The sequence below is a fragment of the Poecile atricapillus genome, chromosome 3 (genome assembly GCF_030490865.1).
Source record: "Poecile atricapillus isolate bPoeAtr1 chromosome 3, bPoeAtr1.hap1, whole genome shotgun sequence".
Lineage (NCBI taxonomy): Eukaryota > Metazoa > Chordata > Aves > Passeriformes > Paridae > Poecile > Poecile atricapillus.
This window is the reverse complement of record NC_081251.1, coordinates 71,573,474-71,597,186: the sequence shown is the minus strand read 5'-3', so window position 1 is coordinate 71,597,186 and position 23,713 is coordinate 71,573,474. Positions and strand designations below refer to the sequence as shown.

Here is a 23,713-nt window from a genome sequence, read left to right as displayed (position 1 = left end):
GGACAAAGCATCAAGGTGGCAACAACTGAATCTGAAAAATGGGGGTTGCTGTCTGCGTGCAAATCAGCATGGTTATCAAGGGCTGAAAAGAGGAAGAAAGTGTATTCTAGTCCAAGCTGACACTTAGAAGTCAACAAGAGGAGTAAGAACAACTAAATCTGTCACACAGAAAACCTAAGATGTGTATTAACATTTGAGACACAGAGTTGGAAGAAAGTGGGGAAAATCTTCCTTCCACCTCATCACCCATCCATTGATCATATGGCCAGCACCAAGGGGTTAGAATGAGAAACTGATTTTTCTCACAAAAGAAAGATAAACAAACAAACAAACAAATAAATAACCCAGTTAAGATTTTTTCCACTCAGCACTACAGTAAAAGATGAAAGAACAAACCCCTAAATAATTTCAAATCAACCAGAGGAGTGAAGCATTAAAACTACATTATCCACTTCACTTTGATATTTGCATAGAAAAGAGATGAGGGACCAGGAAACCCAAAGCTTCCAACAATGAAATAATTGCTTTAGTACACAGTTCTAGAAGCTATGCATACAACCTCATAGTACACACAGACACCTAAAACAATGGAGAATTTTTGTTTCCTGTGTGAACTTAGTAACAAAAAAATACAAGGGCAACAGGAATACACACATGGAGGTTCAAGGCAAAAATCATCCTGATTAAACACACTTCCCAACTACAACATAATTTCAGTATGCAGTTTGTCAATTTCTACATTTTCACAATTACTTCTTTAAAGAGACATTCTGCTAGCACAAAAAAAAAAAAAAAACCAAAAAAAAAACTTTTTATCAACGCAAAATGTCAATCCCAACAACTCCTTTTAGTGGTCATAATCCTATGATAGAGTAAATTTCTTTCCTACTTCATCTAGTAATATCATACTACATTAACCTGAAATCTATCATGGTTGCAAACTAACCCATTTGATAAAAACAAAGTATTTCAATCACTTATTTCTCATTTAGGAACGCTGTTTCTAAGTCAAAGTACATCAAAAGCAAAGTAGGAGAGAACCTAATTTTACCTTACTAAATCCAAAAGTACTGTAAATTCTGTCTGTCCTGGAGACAAAGTTAGTCAAAATGCGTTCAGGTGTCATATAATCCACACTCTTTCTCCTGCTCAGACAAAGCTACCAACTGCCAATTATTATCTAATAATTAGTATATATAAAGCAAAAGGGCTGGACTATGCCCTCAGTTTATCTGTCCTTAGAAAATAGTTTTGAATTAAACCGGCAGCCCACTCCAAACTTCAAAATTCTAAAAACAAGATTTCCCAAAGAGAACAAAATAGGCAAAAAAAAACCCCAAAGAAATCTATTTACAGGTGTATCCTAAATTTCAAAAACACACAGGAAGAAATTTTTAAACATTCTGTTCTTAAAAAAAAATAAATCCTACTTTATGGAAAGATGAAAATAGAGCCAAAAATCAAAGCCTCATTCTTTGTATCTGGTTTCTAAAAATGATACAGCAATAACATCAATCCCCAAGTAAGAGAAATTAAGTAAATATCTGTGAATGGTGATTTGGAGCCAACAGAAAAATAAAAAAAGGCGAAGTAGAAATAGTCTAATCTGTCAGTCAACCAAACGTAATTAACTATTATCATAATTTACAATAACAAAGATCACTTTTCTATAATCTCCAAGAGACATATGAGAAAAGGAAGGATGTCACATACTTATGACATGTCTAAACTTCTCCTTTCTTCTAAGGAGTTAGCATATATGTTTAACAAACAGTACACAAAATGGAAATATGTGTTCTCATCTCCATTAGAATCAGCCATTTCAAAAAATGCATACAAATTTAGTTTATGTTTTGGAGAAAATTTTGTTGTTGCAGTGGAGTTTGATCTCCAGCATTTGACAGCATGTAGCCCTACCATTCCTGAACTGTCCAAAGCAGTTAATTTCACTGGTCTTAAATATGACCAAAAAACCTAAAGAAATTTCAGGAATAATGTTTTTCTTTTTTATTTATTTTTAAAATAGGATTTCTTTCCATCCATTTCACCACCTCGTATTTGCAGTAAGATAAAACAGAAGAACTGTACACAAGCAGACACTAGATGAAGTGGAGGATCTGGGAAAAGTTTGTATTCCTCCTTCCCTCTCCTCACAGGCTGCCATGCAAGACGAAGTACACACTCCATTCACATGGAAGAATTTGACAAGGCAGCAAATCAGGTTACTAGGTTAAATGACAGGAGTGAGATGGCAAAACAAAAGAAAAAAAAAAAAAAAGCCTGACAGCTAAGAACTATGAATTATTTGAATGATATTCACAGCAAATGAATAGCTTTTTAGAGAACCAAAAAAGATAATTAGAGTACTTGTGGAGTTTCTATTTCTGAAACTAGATGCTTCCTCGCCTCTTGCCCCCTCCTCCCCCCTCAACTTTGCAAACAGACAGGGCTCAGAGTGTGTTGGTTAATAAGCAGACCAGGTCAGCCTGCAAGAGATTATTTTAAGCTGTCTGCATTTTTTTCAATAGGAGTGGATGTGACAGGCTACCCAAGAGAAGATCAAATATAACAAGAGGTCATCTGTAACATATTATCGATATTTTAAGACTAAAATTTACTGAATGCAAAAACTTAGACCTTGCACAGACAGGGTAAAAAATATTACAGCACAGCTAGTTTCACAAAATTCAAAGCTCTCACAGACTTCTTAGACAATCAATTTTGACCCTGAAAAACGGTTCTAAAACCTCATTAAATCTTTTCCCCTCCTAATTAACTGAGCCTGAAAAATATTCTGATGTCTATTGCCCTGCTACCTAAGCTCACTAGCCAAGGAATCAACGACCTGAGCATTTTCCCTACAACTTGATTAAGAAAGAGCTGCAGGTGACCTTGACTTAATCTTTTAATTAATGGAATTTATCAATACGTTCTAGCTTTTTTTCTGCTCACAAAATACACATCAGTTTCTTCCCTTTCCCTTGTGTTCTCAGAATCACACAGAGTCTTTGAGTTTGGAAGGGACCACTGGAGATTTTCTAACCCAACCCCCCTGCTCTAACTGGGTCAGATAGATTAAATATGACCAAAAAGCCTAAAGAAATTTCAGGAATAATGTTTTTCTTTTTAATTTATTTTTAAAGCATGATTTCTTTCCATCCATTTCACTACCTTATATTTGCAGTAAGGTAAGATTAGCTGCTCATGGCCATGTCCAGTCAGGTTTTAAATATCTTCAAGGATGCAGAATTCACAACCTCTCCTGTAAAACAGTTCCAGAGTGCAAGCACCCTCATAGAAGCCTTTTTTTATGTTCAGATGGAATTTAATGTACTTCAAATTACACTCATGGCCTCTTGTCCTCGGCATCACTGAAAAAAGCCTGGTTCAATCCTCTTTTCACCCTCCCTCCAAGAATCTACAGACTGATGAGATCCTCCTGAGCCTTCTCTAGGCCAAACAGTTCCATCTCACTCAGCATCTGACTGCATGAAAAATGCTCCAGTCCCTTAACCTTCTTTGTGCCCTGCACTGGATGTTCTCCAATATGTCCTTATCTCTCTCATACCGGGAAACCCAGAACTGCATGCAGCATTCCAGGTGTGGCCTCACCAGTGCTGCCACAAGGACACTTTGCTGGCTTGTGTTCTGCTTGCTGTCCTCCCAAATCCCCAAGTCCTTTTCTGCAGTGCTGTTTGCAGATGGCTGACCTCCAGTACGTGCCAGCTCTTGGGGTCATTTCTCCCCAGCTGCAGGAATTGGCATTGTCATTTTACAAAGTAGGAATGTTCTCCTCTGCCCACTCTTCATTTCATCGAGGTCCCTCTGGATGGCAGCCCAACAACCTGGGATATCAAACATTCCTCTTGGTTTTGTATCCTCAGGAAACTTGCTGAAGGTGTGCCCAGTCCCAGCAACAGGGTCACTGAACAAAGACATTAAGCAGTGTTGAACGCAGTGTCAGTCCCTGGGGTGCACCACTGGCCTTCCACTGGAGCTAGTGCTGCTGTGATCACAAACCCTCTAAATCTGGCAGTTCAGACAGCTTTCAGGTTATCTCACTGTCCATCTATCAAGGCCATATCCCCTCATCCACCAAGCCAGCTATTTCATCATAAAAGGTGGGTTAAGTAGGATTTTCCATGCTTCAATTCATGCTTACTACTCCCAGTCATATTCTCATCCTTTATGCATCTAGAAATACTTTCCAGGATCACTTGCTCTATCACCTTCACATGTACAAGCAAGGCTTATCTATCTGTACTTCCCCAGACTCTCCACAGACATAGACTTTCCTCCCATCTTCAGGAGCCTCTCCAAACTGCATGACCTTTTGAAGAAAATCCAGAGTGCCCTCACCCCAACATCAGTCAGCTCCATCAGTATTCATGGGTGTATTCTACCAAGTCCCATGGACTTCTTTATGCTTTGTTTGTTCAAATATCCCTTAATTTCATCACCCTCCACTGAGGGTAAGTCTTCCTTGCTCCACACTGTCTGGGATTCCAGTCTTACTAGCAAAGACTGAAGTGAAAACTGTAGTGAAAACTGTTGAACACTTCAGCCTTTTCTCTGTCTGTTGTCACCAGATCCCCTACCCCAACATCAGTGGGCCCACGTTTTCCTTAGCATCCTTCTACTCCTTATGTACTTGCAATAGGTCTTTGGTTGCCCTTCACATCCTGCACCAGCTCTAATTCCAGAATGGTTCTGGCTCTCCCTGAACCGTTTCCAAATTCTTGATTATTTTTTTCATTTTTTCATTTGCCATGTTGTTCATGTTCTGTTTCTCCAATTTTCTCTGAGAAGTCCCTCCTTCACATACGCATAACTCTTTTTTCCAACTTTCTCACACATCCTGCAGAGTTCTACTACTAACAAGAAACAAGCTCAAAGGACATGTTTTTGACCCATTCTGCAGTTTATCTTCAAAAGCATTCATGTTAATTCTTAATTATTTAAAATATTTTATTATAAATCTTTTTCTGCACAAGCCAGAAACAAAGGATTTCAATTAAGATAATTTACTGTAATCCTTCACTTTTTATAAAACAATAATACACACATCGTTTTACTAAAATAAATTAGATTACATTAATTAAGGAATCAGGCTGGTGTGCATCCTTTCTTCCCCCCCTCCCTCCCAAGAACTTTTTTTCAAAATAAAAATTATTTGTATTTGTTTATTAAGGCATTGGTTATTTTTTCTTACATCTGTTTAGTCAGCACCAGTGGCACATCAGCCTCTTCCTCAAAGAGAAAATAAACACTACTTTTGCTGAGGGCTAGGGAAAGAAAGTTTAATACTAGCTTCTCCCAATTTTTTTTTAATTAGCTGTTTCTTTTCCTTCTAAGACTCATCACTCTCCAGTTCTTGATCCTAACTATCCTACCCAACCTGCCAATATTCCCTTTTTACCCTCTTATTCCCTCTCCAAAACAGCTAACCCAAAATGCACATTACTAAGCTCTTCCATTTTATTAACATGCCTGTTATTTTACCTTGACTTTTATTTTGGAGGACCTCACTAATGCTTTCACAAGTAGTCAACTTGTGCTTCTTACTGTTATTTCTTTATTACTTAGAGTGATACAGCATTTGAAGAGGTGAGAGAGTCTTACTTCTTTCCAAGCTCCAGTAAGATAAATGGAAAGATCCAAACAAACTAATAAATCTTTCTAGAACCGCAGACTTTGTGTAGCACAGGGCAGAGAGATACAACATAGAACAGATATTTTTTTGGCTCACTGCCTTTAGGAATCTAAACAGCCCTCTCCCTGAACTGATCAGTCCTGCCAGATTTATGGCAGTCAGAAGGGAACCAGACTGGGAAGACCAGCTCTGCAGATTGGTATGATTTGTTGAACACAAAACAAACAACCCCATAGCATTACTTGTATTTTGTAGTATGTGACCCAGTAACTTTTAAGAAAAACATTGGTTGACTTACCCTAAGACCTTTCTACTCAGGTGGCAGGTGATAGAACTATTAAGACTATGGGCCATTCCAAAACTGAGGCACATGTGCCTTGAAATATAAAGCAGTTTTATATTTTATTTATACCTAAGCGTTGGGGGTTAGGTGTCCTTATTTTAGTTCTGGCTCACCACACTAAGAATATCCTAATTCTTCTTGCAGAGGAAATAAAGGATAACAATTTGGAGACTGAAAAGGTGTATTTGAGACATCAAACACCATAGTGAATTACTGAATATATTACATTGCTATTGACAAAAACGGCAAAATAGTTATTTTTCACTTACAGGTTAGAGCTAAAATTCCATCATCAATCCCTCATCACATCTGGAGTATTGTGTTCTGTATTCCCCCAATACAAGAATGACATGGAACTACAGGAGCAAATCCAGGGAAGCACCACTAAAATGACTGAGGGACTGAAGCATCTTTCACGTGAGGAATGGCTGAGGGGGCTGGGGCTGTTCATCCTGAAGAAGAGAAAGCTCAGAAGGGATCTCACCAGTGCCTAACTGGGGGCATGAAAGGGAGCCAGACTCTCCTCATGAGTGTTCAGTGTCAGGGAAGAGGGAAGCAAGACAGGAAACGTATGAAACTCCACCTAAACATAGGAAAATACTCTTTGACTGTGAAAGTCAGACAAGAGAACAGGTTGTGGACTTTCTACACTCGAAGATATTTAAAATCCAACTGGCCTTGACCTTGTGCAGGGATGGTTGACTATGTGATCTCAAGAGGGACCTCTCTAGTTCAGCAGTTCTGTGATATGTTTAATATAGTTCAGCTTCTGAAAAAAATTTTCTTTGCACCAAATGCACACCACATTTTCTGTGAAAAAGTTGTATCATGCCATACATATATTATCAGATCAAATTTACTGCTATACATTTTTGTTTGCATTGGTTTCTGAATAAATGATATGTTTATGCCCAAACTACATGGTTCTATCCACGCCCATATCACAACTCTCAACATACACAAACTGTCAACAGATGATGTTTTTCATTAACTCACATAAATACATAAAGCCTTTAGACACCAGGTTATTCCCAGAGCACAAAAAGACTTCCAAAATACCAAACTATAGGATCGGATTGGTTGTCCTAGATACACGTGTCCCTATGAAATATCTATCAAAATTATTAGATATTCTTAAATATCTATAAATTAATTATTAATTAATAAATCATAATGTTTAATTATAAAATTATTAAACATCTATAAAATTATTGAAGTCTCAGTAGCTAGTAGTTCAGCCTATCAGTAACTGGAGGCGAAGAGGGACAGGTTTAGTTTTAAATTTATTTATTATTACGAAAAGGAAACATGCCTCTGGATGCAAAGCTAAGACTAAATGCTGTATTTAGGTTTACTGATTCTACATCTACATCATATATTCCTCCCAATGAAAACATCACCCACAAAGTTGATGATGACTTCAGCAAATGTGATAAGTTTATCACTTGAATCTGACATGCATATATTCTACAGCCTCCAATTTCATTATCTGTTCCTCTGCCTTAACAGTACATCTGCAGTGTAATGTAGGCAGCCATGCAGTTGCAACAGCTGAACAACCTCATGTAAGTAATTCAGATTCCTTTTAAAATAATTGAAATTGTAAACACTTTTCAAACATTCGGTTTTGTGTAACCAATTTTAGAATACGTCTGAAAAAGAAATTTCAAACCTTTTACTTTTTAGTGTTACCATTCTTTAATACATGATTGACTATTTAACTTTGGAGATAAAGCTGCTATCAGTTTTCTACAACTAAAATAATTTCCCTCTTATCTTCCTATATCTGTACTTATGATAAGAAAGAGCAAATAAACTTTTATAGTCTACAAAATTACATATTTCAAAGTCAGGATTATCAAACCTGCTAATCAGTACCACGGCTACCATAACTGTAAACTACATCAAAAGAATTATTTTGACATAAATGTTTTTTCAGGATTATTGAAACCCAAAGAAAAAAAAAAATCAATGTGTATTTAGTTCAGGGGTGAGCACACCATAAGTGTCTTCTCCCATCTTAAACAGCAATATTCCTTGTATTAAATACTTTTCAAATCATGAAAGAAAAGCAATGCAATTTATTAAAGATTAGACATCTATAACCATCATTCTTTTTGGAGCATTATTATATATAACACCTACTACTACTCTAAACCATAGAAAGTGGGCATAATATACAATATATATCTTTCAGCTTCTTCCAGATTTCTTTGAACATCTACTATGCATTGGTTAACTGTACAGTCAAAAGATAAAGCAAGTGCAATACTAGAAGTGGTTAGCACACAATTTTAGACTAGAAATACTTGTGTTCTCTTTTACTACATTAGCATTATTCAAATGAAGATATTATTGACAACACACAATGCAAAATATGCTACAGTATTGTCCTCTCAGTCTATTTCCAAAGCAAAAGCACATTGTCTATATGAAAAGTAGTAGATAAGATTTTCAGATATGTTCTACTCTGCCATTAATAAAGCAGAGCTTCATCAAGCTCAGTAACATAGGAGTCCTGTGATCTTATTCTGTATTACAGAACTGACCATTTATTGAAGAAATGGAGTCTCAGACGAGAAGGGGAAAAAAACCTATTAACCTGATGTGAGCAAAGGGAGCCACTTAAAATCTGATAAACAACAACATCGCTATTGAGCATCCACCTAGTTTAACTGCTGTAGCACATGAAGGGCTGAGGGGCTCAGGTGGCTGGACACAAAGCTCAATCTCTCCTCCTGCATCAAAGCATATGGCAAGCATGGCAAGGAGGATCAATTATTCAGACTGCCCTAAATCGATGATTCTTTGAATAGGTTGACAAAAAGCAGTTATCTTACTTCATACAAATCTCTGAACACATAATAAATTTAAGATAATTTTTTTTAAAATTCTTGTTTCAGAATCTTTTTTGTCCTTGAAACAATATGTAGTTTGAAAAGAAGTTAGAAGTTTTATTGCTTTCAGAAATATGATAGAAACAGATAACTACTATGCTGAATGTCTTCAGATGACAGATTGTGTTCAGCCAACATGAAGTATTTCTAAGCCTGAGCCATACCCCTATAATTAAAACCAATCCAGTTGAACTAGATCAAGGAGTTTGTAGAGATAGGAGGCATAGAATGGTAACTGCAGCTCCCAATTCCTGGTGCAGAAAACATCTATATGTCATGATTTTTGGCAATTGGAGGGATTGTCTACAAGTAGCTAAATTAGAACTTACAAAGTGTTTATTTCTGGTCATAGTAGCTCTTCTCCAGAAGACAACCAAGCTAAGAATTTCCAAATCACCAAAACACTGATTTTATATTTGACTTATCTAATGCATTACAGAACACAATAATCCTTCTGTACAATAACAGCTCTATAATATTGATTGTACCATACCGTTCAACGTTAATGAGAGGCAATCTGCCAAGTTACAGATTCAAAAAAATAGGCTGAGCTTCCTGTGAAGACAGGTTTTGTTCAGTCTGAAGATAGGGGACATCTTGTAGCAGCCTTTCAGTAGGCAAAGGGGGTTACAGGAGTGCCAGAGAGGGACTTTCTACAAGGACATGCAGTGATGGGACAAGGGGAGATGGCTCCAAATCAAAAGAGGGCAGGTCTAGATTGGATACTAAGAAGAAATTCCTTATTGTGAGGGTGGTGAAACACTGGAACAGGTCATCCTGAGAAGTTGTGAAATACCAGGTTGAATGGAGCTACTGGAAAACGTCCTGCCTATGACAGCGAGGTTGGAATGAGATGATCTTAAAGGTCCCTTCCTACCCAAAGCATTCTGTGATTCTTTATTCATTTGTACACCAAGCCATACAAGTTATGTTAGGGTTTTTGAGGGTGCTTTAGGTATCCCAAGGAAATACAGTGTGTGAGATGTCAACATCAAGAAAGACAGCAGCATAGCTGCCTTTTTATTTGAAAGGCAGGGTAGTACAACAAACATAGTAGTACTACAAACATAGCAAAACCATATTTGCCACCAGTTAGAAATTACGCTTACCTTTGACTAGAAGGGTTCACAAAGGATGCCAACTTCAGTCACTTCTTTTCTGATATCAACAAAATGGAGATACCTGCAAGTCAAATGAGAAAGGTTTATTGTTTTTGGTTTTAGGTGAACACGTCCCCTTACGATATTAAGGGGTAAGTAAAAAAACAAACCTGAAATAAACGCTAGTGTAAAATGAAAATCAAGTCATTTCTACATGCAAATAAAATATCAAGAACAACTCCCTGGCACTAAAAATCAGCACAGTTTCATATGTATTTGTTGCAACAGAGAATTTAAAGGTGTCATCTTAGCAAGCTCCTGGCAATAACTGGAAAAAAAGCATTTATAAGGCAAAAGGTCATGAGCCAGAAGGTGCTGAACCAACAGACTGTTCCATTATGGCTCTGTTTCCAAGGTTATGATAAAGGGTCCACAGCTATCCCTACGACTGTACTGTAAAAAGCAAGTAGCATAATAATATTTTCAATTACAAGGATGAGAAAAAGTCATGAAGTTCCATAAAATGTTTTGAGAGAAAAGAGTAGCGAGTAGAGCCAAAAGGCTCTGGGATTCTGTGGGACAACTCACAGCCAAGAAAGCATCTAACACTGCAAAATTTACATTTGACAATTTGATATTTGCTTCTGAATGAAGGTAAATAAAAGCATATGCAAAATAAAAATACTTTAGCTAGGTCTGTCTGATCAACATTAGAGAGAGATAAATATTAAAACTATCAAGTACCAGCAAGGCAATTTGGCTATTTTATATCTGAGCTAGCAAAGTTTCAAAAGGAATTTGTTTTACCATGACCTCAGACGGTAAAATCTGGCTTGAAAATACACAATGTTATATTCATACGGAAAGAAAGGAAAAAGAACACACACACAGAGCAGGAACAGATGTTATTTCCTGTACTAAATCACCACCATAAGGACAAAAATAATTCTAATAGGTATTTTAAAGAATAGTGCATACAATGGAAAAGAACACAAAGCCTCAAAATCCTACGTCAGTTGCATATCTAGGTATTATAGACACCAGTAACATAAACAAACAAAAAGCCTATGCAGATGGAATGCAGGACAGTTCCTCGTTCTAGGTCTAGACAAAATTAGGCAACCACGTAAGTCTACCTTCATCAATATGCTCTCACTAGCCAAAAAAAAAAATCTAGAAACCCAACTCCTGGTGTAGTTACAATCCAAAATTTGAGCAAACACCTTGGCCAGTGCAGTTTTCATGGGAGAGCTAAAAAAAGCCCTAAACTCTATCAGTAGTTGAGCTGACCAGTATGATGAGGTAACTAATCTGTTTGCCAACAGAAGACGCAATTAAAAACCCCCATGATATTAAACAGAAATTCTTCATTCCTAACCTAAAAATTACATCTGATGAAGATAAATTTCACACATAAAACTCACTCCAGTAAAATTTGAAACTAAAGCCATAGTAAATACTGAAAGCCAAAAGTAAAATCATGAGAAGAAAGCAACTGCAAAAATGGAAAACAATTTTTCTTAGAATTGTTTCTTAGAATCTTAGGCTATGGAATCTGGTCCATTTTCCAACAGAAACTGCTTCCATATATAAATATGTTTCCTTCTATAAATAAGGTTATGAGAATATTATAATTATTAGCATTGTCGTTCTCACAAAAAAACCAAACTAATCTTATATTCAAATCACTGGAAAAGCAAGCTTTAAAATATCTGTCTCAAAGACAATTTTTAAATTGTCTGCTTATGGGAGCAGAAAGTGGAATCAATTGATCCTCAGAGTAAAGTAGGATTTAGAGGATTATGTTGCTCTTTTGTGAGGCAGCCAAATGGGAAAACACTAGGCCTTGTCCACGTACTAATTTTTTTCTTTAATCCGAAGTTCTTATACAGAACACTGAATCAGGAATTTAAGAATTGAGAAGAAATAGAATGTTATATAGTCCAAAACTAATTTATTATCTCACCAGTAGTCAAAAGTTTTCTTTATAACATCTTGCCCCTACATTTATAAAGCTCATAAAATTTCGAGTAATGTATGTTCCTTTAAACTCACATAAAGTAAGAAATCACAAATCAGAGATAATGATGCCTATTTTCTTTCATGAACTTCAAAAGTTATATAGTACTGGACATCCTAAAATTGCAGTGCATTAGGTGACTATCACAGATCTGTTTGTCCTGGGCATCTCATGTTTTACTGCTCATGGAGTCACATCTGGGTTGCTTTATTCTCCAGGATGGAATAAAAATGGATTTTATTTGTTGGTGTCTTAACCTTTATGTGAATGTCCACTGCAATTCAAAACCAGTACCTTGTTTCTACAGGAGTTGTCACTAAGGAAGTCAAGTTGGCCAAAGACAAGGCAAAGAAGAGTTCACATCGAAAGATACCTGAAAGGCAGGTAGAAATAATTCCTGCATGGGAAAGTCAATCCTTCTTAGTAGCCCTGTTTGGCAAAAAGTAAGACATTCGTAACTGTGGCCTACCATATACTGCACCTCATTTTCAACTACAAGGAAACTATTTTTCTGCATGAATATATGTATTATTTATGTCCCAATCTTTTAATATTTTCTATTCCTATTTTGTTGTTGTAGGAAAAGCAGAAAGATAGAATAATATCGGTACAAGATCTCTCATTTTCCCTGGACAAGTTTTCTTTCTATACCCAAAAAGTTTTGTCTATTTAGAAGAAATTGATTCCAGAAAAATGGGCAAAGATGCATCATCCTCAGGAAAGCCTAGTTCCAAGCAGCTTCTTAGTACTCCAAAACACTGTACAGAGGGTTACTGCCAAGGTCATCTCCACAGCAAGTTCAGTACGTCCAGAATATCAACCTGACACAGTCAATCTACCCAGTAAGTCTGATGTACCCTGGACACACTCAATTTACAATGCAGGAGCTGTATCTTTGATGGGATACCCAAGGAAAAAAATAAATCCCAAAAAGCTAGCTAACACCTTGTCAAGTCATTTGTTCTAGATTGTGGGAAGCTATTGACATTTTTGTCTTCAACACTCCAAACTTTCAGGGAGAAACTTTACACTCTCCTCTACACCTCGACCAAGTCTTGTTCATGACTGCAGTAGCCCTTTTGGTAATGCCCTGTCTTGAACAAAGAATTAGAAAACTACAGAGAGAAAGCAAACCAGCAGACTGACAATTCTATCCTAGAAAAACACAACCCCAAATACAGGCAGCAAAGGAATCATTATTTTTCTTCTGCTGGGACAAAGACAGGGCACACTCTCCTTTCACCAAGACATGCCAAAAGATACACCACTCTCAGCTGCCTTTTACAAACACAGATGCACATACCCAGGAACACCGAGACATTAGAATTTCTGTGTGAGGAACTGAATCCATCATGCAAGATAAACAACCCCATCATTTCTTTAACAGCTAATACTGCAATTAAAGCTTGTTTTATTTAAGTACCCTTTTTACAAAAAAGGAGATCAGTATCTATTAAGCACACAAGATTCTTTACTTTCTTCTTTCCCATACTTAAAACTGCCTTTTCATGATATTCAAGTACTAGGAATCCTGAACTTAATATATGGAGCAAAAGAAATTACAAAAACTGCTACAATGAATTTCCATTTTCAAGTATGACTTAAGTACAAGAACTGCAGATAAAAGTGATACAGCTAATGACAAGATTTTTCTCTACCTGCTCAATTTTATTGGCAAAGCTATCATCAGTCCTATCATCTCATACACCCAAAGTTTCAAGAAAGCTGTATTATTCCATAATGCTTAGGCAGAGTTTAGAGTTAAATACCTCATCCACAATTCTTACTGGTGATAAAGACTCTTGCTGGTGCTACAGAAGGTAAATGAAAATCGAATAGCTATTCAAAGAAATTAATTTTTTAACACAGGCAAGAATAAGACTGTCTTGTTCACACCAGAATTGTAGTTAATATATTTCATATGCGAAGCAGAACTTTGAAAATATATACACTCTACAAGTACATTGGAAACCATTACTTCCATGAACAATCCAATTATAACACTTGTCGAGCAGAGACAATCGTATTTCAAAGAGACAGATGAAAAACAGATGTGCAAAAGTAACTTGAACATCTATCTAGAAGTACAAGTATCAAAACCACTTGTTTATAAATAAAAGCCATACTGCATAAGCTCTTAGTGTAGTCGCTCTCTGATCTAGTTCTTACAGTGACCACAGGTTACACAAAGGATTTGGGATCAAACCACAGCACTCCATGTCCTAGGTCCTGCTTTGATTTCAGCAACTAAATGGGGGCATCCAGCAATTTATAGGGTCAAGACTGAAGTGATAACGTGTATTTTGACATGCATTTCCTCTGCAAGCACTAAACTCAATTTAACTCCATATAACTTTCCATATTCCCAACACAATAGACTGATCTCTGTAAAGGCTTTTCCTTCCTTTCATATAGAAAATATCCTGTAAATAGCTTATTTCCCACTCTCTAAGTGTCTCCTTTTGTTTACAGGAAGGAAAGGGAACAGAAATCTTGCCATAAAACAGTGAGAGCTAAAAAGTTCTGTTTCACTTCCTACTGTGCAGGTGTTTCATACAAGAAATCTATTTTAATTCTTCATTTCAGGGAGAAAACATGCTGCTTCTTTTTGAAATACAGACTGAGAAATAGAAAACAATAAGGTTAAGGAAGTAGAAGCATGCTTTACTGTGAAACAAAACAAAGATCTACAATAACCATTGCTACAAAACTTGTAAAATCCCTGGCTTTGGACACCACAATTATTTTACACGTTGACTTGTAAACTGGGTTTTCCTTCTAAATCTGTAAGCTCTTTCCTAATTTTTTGCTGCCCAGATAAATGTGTAGAGATCAATGTTCCAGATTGACCAAGAAAAAATAAAATTCATACTCCAAAACAACACAAACAACAATACCAAACTCCTCCCTTATTTGACAAGGTAGTTGATTTTAATACCAATGGTGCCCGCAACCATTACAACGTCAATTTCAAACTCAAAATGGAATTCCCCAGTAACAGATTCTTCTTGAACTGGATATTCTAAACCAAAGCGACAACGACAATGAAAAATAACTTGTGTTGGTTCAAGATGCGTGGCATCTCCGTTTTTACACTTGTTTTTCAGTTTCAGAAACACCAACATCCATCACAGTAGGAATTACATTCATCTCTCTAAGATCTGTAATTCTCTATTGCCCAGTGGTGTGTGGAAAATTCAAATTCTAAAAGAAGTCAAGCACATGAGGGCACTAATCATGTTGTAGGCCACACATCACCCAGTTCAAAAGGAAATGAGGAGAACTTCATTACATAATATCACAGCACACCTATCACAAATGCTGTCACAATATAAAACTATATAAAATATAAAACTATTAACACAAGGTTGTATTTGCCTGTCTGTGGAAGGGACATCTTATTTGATCCAGGCTGGCTGAAACTCACCAGCTACAAATCAGATAAAAGACATTTCCCCATCAGAGTGAACATTGTTCCTAATTCTACATACCAGTCCCTGTTCAGGCAGCAAAGGAGGGATGCCTTCCCAGTGGATGCACTTCCAAACTGTTCTAGCTGAGCAGCACAGGGAACAACATTAATTTATCAGAGAGCACACTGCCCAAACACCCGTTTCATATCTTAAAGCAACAGAAAGCCAGCTGGAAGGATTGGATGGGCCAAGACAGATTGATACTAATCACCACTGTTTCAATCAAAGCACTTCCAGTGAAACATGCAATTACTTGGAGTTTTTTAAAAGCAGCTTTCCATACTTTGTGATCAGCTACCTGGGAAAACGAATTACATCACTGCACTGTGGATACTTAAAGAAAGATTTGCTAATTAAGTACAATTAATTACACAGCAGCACTAATTTGAAAAGCAATATCCATTCATCTTTTGTCTGCTTAAGTCTCAGATTGACTGCTGAGAAGAATTGTTTATAGAACCTGCAATTTTGGATTTCTCTGAGAAAAATAACAAAGAGCACTTGCTAAGAAACACATAAGGTGAACAGTAAATGTACACTACTGACACACTCTCTAATATAAGTAACAGCATAAACAGATCTATCCTTAGGCCATCAGAATTTTCTTACATACACTCAAATGCAACTATAGCTTCATCCTGAATATAACAAAAAAATCAACTAACCCTGCTCAGACCTGGAAGAGTTCTATCACATTTAGAATATAACCCCAAGTAAAGAACATTCTTTATTATGAAAACAGGAAAGGTAAGTTTGAGATAGCTTTATCTTTTGAACTGGCTTTTTAACTGGGAAAGGATCTGTGCTTTAAATCAAAATTGTTTTGTCAGAAATGAACACCCTACAATGCCCATCATTTCCACAGATGTCTTTTCACTTGCAAAAAATCTGCAATTATTATGGAATGTAAGTATCTTTAATAAAAGGTAATAAACATAGAGCTTAATCTTTATCATTAATATTTTCAACATGACACTCCACACACTGCTATCCACAAACATAATGTGAACACCATCTTCATTCCCACCTTTATTTTTCTCCTATGAAACCATGTTCAGCTCCAGGCATCGTTTTCTCTCTTTGCAATACCTCATTTTGACAGCACAGCAAAAGCATGTAATAACCAAGATCACAAAGAAAGCACGAAACAATATCCATCCTGGCACTACCAAATATCACGTTTGGACCACAAATTATAGAAAATACAATAGATGAGAGAAATTAAATAGTATAGCTATTTTCAAGAATAGCTCAACATTTAGCCCTAATATCCTTTTTTTTTTTCTTTTTGGTTGTCTGGTGTTTGTTTGTTTTGTTTGTTTTAATTTTAACTTTGTATTATGCCAGACTTCATCACGGAAGAGATAAAGGGCTTAAATGTGAGTAGTCTGGTATAACCACAGCAAAGCTGAGTACCACACCTCACAATGAAAGAGACAGGGGCACTTCCCTGCATTTTCAGAGTACAGCAGTAAGACATTTGCAGTACTTTTGATACCACCTGATCACAAAAAATTAGAAACCTCATGAAAATAAGTATGCTGAAAATATTAACTATAAAGAAACATTATCAGCCTGGAACTGAAGTTACTAAACAAGGCAGAAGTTATTGACTTTATCCACAAAAAAGCGGATTTAAAAAAAAATCAACTGGATGATGAGGTAGCACCTGACTATTTTAATTAAAGATAAGTGGAACATGGCAACTGACTTATGGCAACAGCTCAAAAGCAGGAAAGATATACAAAAATTACAAGTCGTAAAATGGGTGTGAAAAAACCCTGTAACTAAATCAGTGTTGTAAATGCTATTCACAGAAACAAGATGAATACTTATTTATATTGCTTCTATGGGTCTGCTTCATATTTTATTTATCATTGACATTTGTCTGGGGTGGAAAAAATACTTTTTGTCATTTTTGAGTAGAAAGCAAGATATTAAGTACTATGGAAAAAACCAAAGCATTTCTTTATCAGCTGTTTTCATCAAGCATGAAAAGTAAGATGATTTTCAAATACAATCAGTGGAGAGGTATTTTTTTATTATTATTTTCTCTCAAAAATTAGAGTTTTGTGAATATAATTTATAAATGCCTTAATGTTTGTAGAATATGCTTTTTGACAGTGTCACTTGCTTTTTCAAACACACATATGAGCCACAGTCATTTCAGAATGAGGTAATAAAGGAAAAGGGCTGAAGGATGAACAAAAACCTAATTAGTTTAAGTTTTGGAGTGGCTGAGCAACACTTCTGGAAGTCATGCAGTCCAGTGTTCCGCTCAGAGCAGGACTCTCACCAACACTGGAAATGGTCAGGCATGGCTGGGTCTTACTGAGCCCTCAAGACCTCCAAGGATGGAAAATTCCGCCGCATCTCCAGGCAGCGTGCTCTGGGCCTGCACTGGCCTCCTGGCAGCGTTCTTCCCCACGTCTGACCCAAACACACCACATCAGAGCTTGTGGCCAATCTGGGGACAGTGGAAAAAATTCATCTCCATCGTTTTTTGGAACTACCCTCAAGCAGCTATGGGATACCCCTTAGGTCACTCAGTAGCTGCTGCTTTGTCAGAGTGGGCAAGCCTAGCTCTGCCAGCTTCTCCTGCCAGCTTGTTTGCTCCAAGCAAGGGCCTTCTAACCCTTCTTGGTGCTCTTCAGCGTCTTTCTCAACATCCCTCTTGAAATGCAGGGAACAAAATTAGATTTGTAACATAAATCAAGATCTTGAACATTTCATCCAGCCCTCCTTCTGAAATATCCAGTAATGTAAACCAAGTAGCTTGTAGAATTTTGAAATTAATTTTTCATTCAGTTATAGTCTCATAGTATTTTCCTTATACATGGAATTTACGCATTTGACTGAAAATCATACTAAATATTCCGGAGTCCTCCTTCTTACCTTAACTGAAACAACACTGAAAAGATTGGCAATGCGCAGAACTGCATTTGAATGTCTCTCAGTTCCCTCAGAATGTCAGAGGCAAAAATACTATAACTGGTCATCAAATTAATTCCAAGAACATGAGTCTCATAGTTTACTACCATTGCTTTTTATAGTCAAAACTCTTTATGTGGTGTTTAAGGCCAGATTAAAGACACACAACGCAAAATGAAGAGGAATATACACGGCAAATACACAAAAGAAGAGAAAGAATTAACAGAGATTCTTTCAAGTTCTACCAAGACCTGAGCTTGTGTATGTACACTATAACATACTGTAACAAGAACATTATCCCTCTTAGGTCAAGAGGGCCTAATTTGGAAGAAGCCCAAAACTTCCAGCATCCCAAATAACATTCATCTATATTCACAAATGAACAGGATTTGGTGACAGATTTTTGGGTACGTGTTTATTCTAATGTCACAGAAGTCTTTAAAACAGTTTGCCATTAAATTAAAATCATTTCAGCCATTAAGTGAAGTGGAAAAAACATGGTTTTTTGAAGGCTGTAATACCAGATGTTTCAGGATGTGGTAGCTGCCTCATATTAAAAAAAATGGAAGCCCATTACAGTGTAAATTTTATATAACAACTTCTATTTGAATAAATATTTTTGGGAAGTTGGAATGGGACCACAGATTTTTACATGTTCTAAAAAATTATAAATTAATTCTTCTTTGATTACTTTTGACTAAGGAAACATTTTCTTTAAATTTTAGATTCCCATTGCAACGGGAGTCCAATATACCCACAGTACAGACTAGGTAGGGTATACTCTGTTTGCCTGACCAAAAAAATAAAAAAAATTTTGTTCACCACCCTTTCACTCATCCAAAGTTCCTGAACTGTTACTAAATAATTAATTGATATAACCTGTAGCGGGCAGGAGAGGTTGTTGGTTTTGGTTGGGGTTTTTTGTTTTGTTTTGTTTCTCTTCCTCTCCATCCCCATCTCCCTGATATTGGTGCAGAGAAGTCTCCTTCACAAAGCATTTCAAACGTGGGCAATTACACTTACCACCTCTACTGCTGTTTCCCAGACCTTTGCTCTTTACTGAATGGCAAAACCAAACCTAGCTTAAAACTAGAGCTTAGTCTCTGGTCAGGATTACCTCATTTTGATTCCTTTTCCATTTATGTTTGACAGATACTTTTTCTCTTCTATTACAAAAAAATAAAAAATCACCAGAGACTTTTGACTGCACAAATTTTCCAGCTTAAATTCTTAAGGTCATTGCTCTTGCAGATGAGACTTCAGTGAGTAATTTCAAATATGGCACAGTTTGTATGGTTCTGAACAAAAAACACAGTTTGTATTTCAGACATGCCTAAATTTGCAAGCCTGCCAATCAAACTAGAAGCCTCCCAAAGGCACTACTGCACGGGAAGAGAGATGAGGAGAGGCACAGATAATAGCATGCCTCCTGTAAAACAAAAAATTGCTAAGAACCGGCTTTGTTTGCTGTACCAGAAATATGTGAAAGCAGTGTTTTTCAGGGATTTTTTTAGATTTTAGTGCCTGGAGAGAAGAAAAAAAATTACAACACATCTAAATTATTGAATAATTAGCAGAGATAGCATTTTCACTTCTCCATGTGACACACACAGTAGTTTTTTCTCCTTCAGTAGGACAGATCCTGGGTTTATGCATTTAAAAAGGCCATCTGCTTCTGAACCTACATAGATGCCCTCAACTGTTGAGTAGTTACAGATACTCAGTATTTGAGCAACCAGAGTAATAGCCACCTATGACAGCAGTGAACAACAACAAAAAAAAGTTGGCCAGAAGACAAATCCCCATATTTCTACACACAATTACATGGCTTAGATGTAAGATCAAAGCAATAAAAACAGTGTTAAAAAAGGCATTTACACTCTTAACTTAAAATCCACCAGTTAAGATTTAACAGATTTCAACATGATTCAGAGATGAATGTACATTAATATTTTATACCTAATCTACATCTAAGTAAACCAACAGTAAGCAGATTTTGGACATATTTATTTAAGAACAGCAAAATAAATGAAAATATAAAACTAGGAGCCTACATTCGGATAATAGCAATATATTCAAATTAAGTTTTCTGTAAAAGAAAATAAATTTATATGAGAAGAGCAACTCATTCTCTCAATGTCTGTTTTTTAAGACACAAATTTTAATTTTTTTTTTCCCAAAACATTAATTATAGTAGCTCTCATTTGAGGTTCAAACTCCTAGCCAATGCATAGTAGAGAATACAAATTAAAATAATGAATGCTATGTACCTTGACTGGGACCCAAAAACACACCAAGTTTCTTAGTATCTTTTATACCCAAATGTACAGATATCTAATTTGAGAAAGACCTTTGTGCATTCTGCTACCTAGCAAAAGTTGAGCACAGCTTTGGCACCAGTCCATGCTACATATTCTGCCTCAAAACCAAGTCTCCCTTATTCATCCAGCACATTGGTCTGCTATGATGTGGGCACAGGCTTTTGATCTTGTTAAAAAAAAATCAGTAAATCAGAGGAATCTAACCTAACTTGAGACAAACTTTCACGGCTGTTGCAGTTATAGAAACATATCCTTTATCTCAGCCATTGAATCAAAACTAAACCAAGATAAAACCTTCTACTCTAAGACCTTCTCCTAGGAAGAAGACTGGAGTAAAACAGTGATCTACAACATATTTCAAAACTGAGTTTGCCACCACACAATTTTATCTCAATAAAAATTATATATATATATATATATATATAGTGTGTGTGTATGTATATATTATATATATATATGTATATAAAAATTTTTACCCATTAAGGTTGTAAGATTTATTTCTTGCTAAAAACTGCAATAAAATGAAAGAGTAATAAAAACCTACAGCCAAACAGTACAACATTTCTACCATTCTAGCAATTTAAAAAAAAAAAAAAAATCTAAATCATAAACAACACAGACCAATGATAAAATATCTCGTTCTGCTGACTTATAAATCCAAGATCAACCACAAAAGTCTTACCAGTGCTGTGTTTCAGACTTTTCAGACCTGAGAGTTTTGCTGCTTTTGCCCACTTGGAATAGACAATGAAACAGCCACTCATAGTTATGTCTAATTTCTCTTTGTACATTTCAGATGTGTGCACAGGCACCCAAACATACATGCCCAAGCCATTCACTTCGTTTTGCTTTATTTCTTTTCATGCTCAAGACAACTGTTCAGTTGCAGTATACACACTTTGCCTCTATCACAAATATCCTAAATATCACCCAGCACGTCTTCCCCCTTCCACTAAGGGATAGTATTTCTTGTTTCAATTGTGATTACCATCTATAAGATTTTTAAGCAACTCACACTTTTAAGAAAATTCAGGTAAACAACTGCTTTTTGCAGAAAACTGAAGTATTTTCAAGTTAATCTACCTTTAAGAAGTATAGACAAAAAGAAACAAACAAACAAAAAAGAACATAGGAGACCATCTAATATACTTTGGATATGAAGAGAGCAGAATATTTTCACCTGACAATTTTTTTATCCCATGCCACAAGAGAAAAATAGTATCTAGTATTAATTATTGAAACAAACATACTTTAGAGACTGACCATGAACTTAGAAAACACAGAAAGGTCAGGATTCTAGACCTTGGCACTCTGATGGGACAAATGGTCAATAATTTTGCAGGCATTAGACTCTGCTTTAGATAAAAATCAGACTAAGGCAGTGGGAGTAGGTCCAGGCACAGGCTTTGTCCCCTTTGTACTGAAAGTGACAGCTGAAAAGAATCTGTATCAGCCAAGCAGGGCAGTGACAGTTCTGTACAAAGAGAGACTCACTTTGCAAGTTTTTCATTTCTTCTCGTAAATCCCTCTGTCACAAAAGACAGCATTAAGTTTCAGACACATTTTTTTGTTCTGTGAAGGCCATAAGGTTAAGGCATTCAGAGTAATTACTCACTTGTGGACTACTATAGAAACAGGCCATCATTTTGTTATAAATCACTCACAATATTATAGTGGAAAATTAGTCTTGCGGAAAAAAATATAGGGAAAAGACATACAAAGCAATCTTGATGTTTGCTTAATTTAAATCCCAAATTCAAAAATATTCTATTCAAAATATCAATGATCATAAAATACAGAGCTGCACTCCCATCTGTAATTATCAAAGAACAGTCAAGAAAGAACTGAATGGGATTCTTTGGATACAAGGAAAACAAATCCAAAACCACCATCTAAATTAATTTAATCTAGTGCTCAACAGATAATGAAGAAACTTGATTTATTTTCTTTCAGATGAACAATTATTTTAATCTAGCAAAAATTGAGAGCATTTTGTATAAGTTAAGGTATTCACAATTAATAGTTTCATATTTCCCATCTGTTTTCATTCAATTAGTCACCTCACTCCAAGAGCTCAGGAGCTCAAGAGCACCTTGAAAGCAAAAATATCCACCTATTCTACAGTCTATCAGTTTATAGAGAGAAATTGTTGTTATTAACTTCCCAGAAAACATTGCCTTACACCTTCAAGCCTCTTAAATGAGTGTTATCAACTCTTCTAATAAGATAAGGGCATCTTTATTAACTTAGTTCCTCCATGTACTCGTAGTGTAGAAGTTCTACAAATTGTTCATCTTTGGTTACAAAGACATTAAAACATACCAGTGGCTACAGCAGTCACATAGAAGAGAGGTGAAGCTATTTCTGTCAAGGATAGCAGAGTTATCATTAAATTTATGAACAACTTCCAGAGTATACATACTAACTGTATGTTTCAGTCAAGATGTTAAAATAAGAGAGAAACCCCTGATTCTACATGAGACAAAACCTTTCTGCAAAAGCATTCAATATATTGATGGCATAGAAGCTCAAGAGGCTTTCATTGCCACCATACCAAAACATCACATAATTGATTCATTTTATTATTTCATCCATATCATAAAAGGTGCCAGTCCTACAGGTATTAAATAGGGGGAAAAAAGAAGAAGGACAAGATTTGTATCCTGAAAACTATTTAGGCATTTGAAGTCCATTAAACAAACAACCCCTCTCCAGCCCCCTCCTCCACCACCATCTTTGTGAACCATATACAGACTTTCTGGTCGTCAGAACATCCTGCAATGTTTTTATCTCTTCTAACTGATGAGATAGAAAATCATTTAAGGTCCGAGTTGTTTGAAAGGACAGAACAGTATGTCTGAAAAACATCCTCCACCTACTCCTCTACTCCATTCTTTTAAAATGCACAGCTGGAAGAGAAATTTCGCCAATTTGCCATTGGTCAAGGACACCCGTGGTGTCGGACCGCTCAGGGG

General features: G+C 36.2%; 1 protein-coding gene across 3 annotated transcripts in view; it reads right to left on the bottom strand.

The window, feature by feature from the left end:
• SIPA1L2 (signal induced proliferation associated 1 like 2) overlaps positions 1–23,713 on the bottom strand; it is a 127,299-nt gene that overhangs the window by 90,844 nt on the left and 12,742 nt on the right. For all 3 annotated transcript variants that reach the window (XM_058836085.1, XM_058836086.1, XM_058836087.1), the window contains exon 2: positions 10,003–10,075. The gene's annotated coding sequence lies outside the window, so the exon portion shown is untranslated. The remainder of the gene's footprint in view (positions 1–10,002; positions 10,076–23,713) is intronic.